We start from the raw sequence: 2,920 nt of genomic DNA, 5'->3' as shown, positions 1-2,920 counted from the left end.
TTGTGCTTCTTGGTACAGGGAGAGTTTTAAGGCCACCAGAATAAATCCCAGTGTGGGTAGGAGTGAGTTATGGTGCTTCTAGAAGGAAGGCTCATGGCTGCAAATAGAACCTGTCTCGATTCTATTCTTAAATTCTGCTCTTTCCCCTGTTTTCATCATTCCATGATAATATTTTATTACTCTTAAATGAACAGAATGAGTCACTATTAAATTTCTAAAATGAAAAATTATTTTGTAACCCGACTCAGAACCTCTGAATGTATCTGGTTTCTAAGTTTGGGTTTCCTAATGTCAGGTTTTCCTAAATAGGGTCATATGGATTCAGAGCCAGAAAACAAATGAAATGTTTAAGCAATTACTTTGGAAGAGTGTGGCTATATCCCATGCCAACATGTCTGTCTACTCCACAGTGTTTATTAAATACTGACTAGAACACTTAGTATTAGATGTATATTTATTCTAATGCTTACTAACCAAAAGTAGAAATATGATAGACCGATTTTATAGCTAAGAACAAGGTAAAGATATAATATAGTCAACCCTCAATTTACAAATGGGTTTTGTTCTAAATTCTACTTGCAAGTCATTCTTTTGGAACTATCAATGCATTTTCCTATAGAAGCAAAATTATAAATAGTGACTAGGTTTCCTAGCAAGCCCATAGAATACACTTTACTTGTGTTTAGCTGAAAACTAGCTTGGAAGAACTTGATTGGCAGGTTTCTGTGGAAATATGGGTCTATTTTTTTTTTCACTCAAATATATACTTACTTGGAATACAAAGATATCTTGTGTCTCAGATGGCAACAGTATCATCACAGCCACACCAGACAGTAGTGTCCAGTCCCTTAGCCTTTGTTGGTTGATGGAAGACAGCCCAGATACCACCCATGGGGCATCAGCTTGCCTCTCAGAGGGTGCCTGAGCTACTTGTGTTGAGAAGAATGGAGTCAAGAGGAGGATTGGTGTGAGGATGAGGAAGGATGTAAACATGCTGTCTTAAGAGACTTTGCCCTCTTAAGGATGAATGAGGAGAGTGAAGCTTGGAGCAGGAGAGCTGGACAAGTATGGTTTATATTCCTCATTGGATTGATGCAATCACATTTTCACTCTAGCTCTTCCTTTGGTCACTGGGTTAATGGCAGATAGGAGAAGCCACCAGTACTGGTCAGAGAGGAAGCATGGAGTCTGCTGGAGTCATCTCAGGGAATCCCGAAGAGGCACTTGGGCATGTTGGATGGGAAGGAGAAGAGGAGGTGGGTTATGGACAGGAGAGGGCTTGAGGACAGAATTGGATTTGATAATGAAAGAATGGCAGCAATAAAGAGAAGGAGATGGTAATATCACCAAGAAGAATAAGGATGTAGGGGGCATAAACTTGGCGTAGGGGTGAGGGTCTCAGTTACAAATGCGTGCCCGCAGTCCATGTCAATATGTCTATCTACTCCATAAGTGTTTATAAAACACTGACTAGATCAATCAAAGACCACTTAGCATTAGATGCACGGCAGCACATATACTAAAATTGGAGCAATACAGAGAAGATTAGCATGGCCCCTGTGCATATTTATTCTAATGCTCACTCACGAAAAGTAGAGATATGGCAGACCAATTTTATAGTGAAGGACAAGCAAGGAGATGATATCGTCAACAACTAGTTCATTACTCAGAATGTTGGTGATGTGGATTGTTACCCAGGGGTGGTCGGTGTGGGAGAGTCAGTTGAAGAACTGGACCTTACTCAGAACAAAACCACACCCAGAGTGAAGACAGAGAAGAGAGCAGGTGCTTCAGATCTCAAGACTAAGGGTGAAGGCTGGCTTTTACATACTGGATATTGGCGGCCCTGAGCTCAGTTTAGGGTACCAAGAACATGCCTTTGCCTGGCACTTGTTGTTTTCCCATAAGACAAATAAGCTGGACTCCAGTGATGTGGTAAGAGTGAGGCTGTGTCATGACAGTAGTGGCCACTGAACTGGAACAGGGACGGTAGACAGCTGCAGCTCTGGGAAGAGGGGTGTTTGAAGACATGGGTGTACACGAGTGTTCCCGTGCTGGAGAAGCCCAGTGTGAATGTTCTTATGTTGAACAGCTGTGTGTGATGGTCAGGGCTACAGAGGCAGTTTATAAACAAGTTGATTCTTATCATGCACTGCATAGTTATTACCCAGAGGACCACAGGCTAAGGAAGCATGAGACTGCCATCTGAACTGCTCAGGAGATCATGCAGGTTGGCTCTCTCTGGGACCCCCCTTTCCTACTCTTCTTTTGCACCCCTCATATCAGAATGTTGGCTCTGCCGTGCTCACACCTCCTCCATGCCTCCCACATGGAATAGCTTCTGCTCCATCATAGCTTCCCAGATCTCCCAGCCGACTGCTCCCTCCCCAGAAATAACTGTTGTAAGACCTACTAACAAAATACTTTCCCCAGGTTGGCACTCTCAGCACTTTACCCAACCCTAATAAATGAACCTTGCATTCCAAGGTAGCATCTTTCCCCTTTTCGGACTGTGATTTTTTTCAAGGACATGGAGATGTTTTATTAATTTGGATAGTTTGTCTACCCAGCACAAGGCTCACCCAAATTACATATTCAAGGCTCAAGGACACATTCTTATCAAGCTTGGAAGATAGATAGATATCAAGCTGTTAGATAGATAGGACAAATCTAAGTTATGTGGAATCTGCTGTTGAGATGACAAAGACTAGCATGTCTACCTCTCTTGGCAGGTCTGTGAAAGAAAGGTATCCCAGGTGCTATAGAAACTCATTCTTGATTGTGGTGAGGATGTAGAAGGTGGTTGGATTTGATTTAAGCATCTTAAATTTCAAAGAATAAGTTAAAAAAAAAAAACCTTTCTCTCCAATGATAGTACAGTGCAGGAAGATACTACTTGGCCATCTGGGGGACAAGAAAT

The 2,920-nt window shown here is 42.2% G+C and overlaps 1 pseudogene; it reads left to right on the top strand.

The window, feature by feature from the left end:
- The first annotated feature begins 1,500 nt into the window (after positions 1-1,500).
- LOC115032391 lies at positions 1,501-1,564 on the top strand (annotated as a pseudogene).
- Positions 1,565-2,920: the final 1,356 nt, after the last annotated feature.

This window comes from Mus caroli, chromosome 1 (genome assembly GCF_900094665.2).
Source record: "Mus caroli chromosome 1, CAROLI_EIJ_v1.1, whole genome shotgun sequence".
NCBI classification, from domain to species: domain Eukaryota; kingdom Metazoa; phylum Chordata; class Mammalia; order Rodentia; family Muridae; genus Mus; species Mus caroli.
This window is presented reverse-complemented; position numbering and strand designations above follow the sequence as displayed.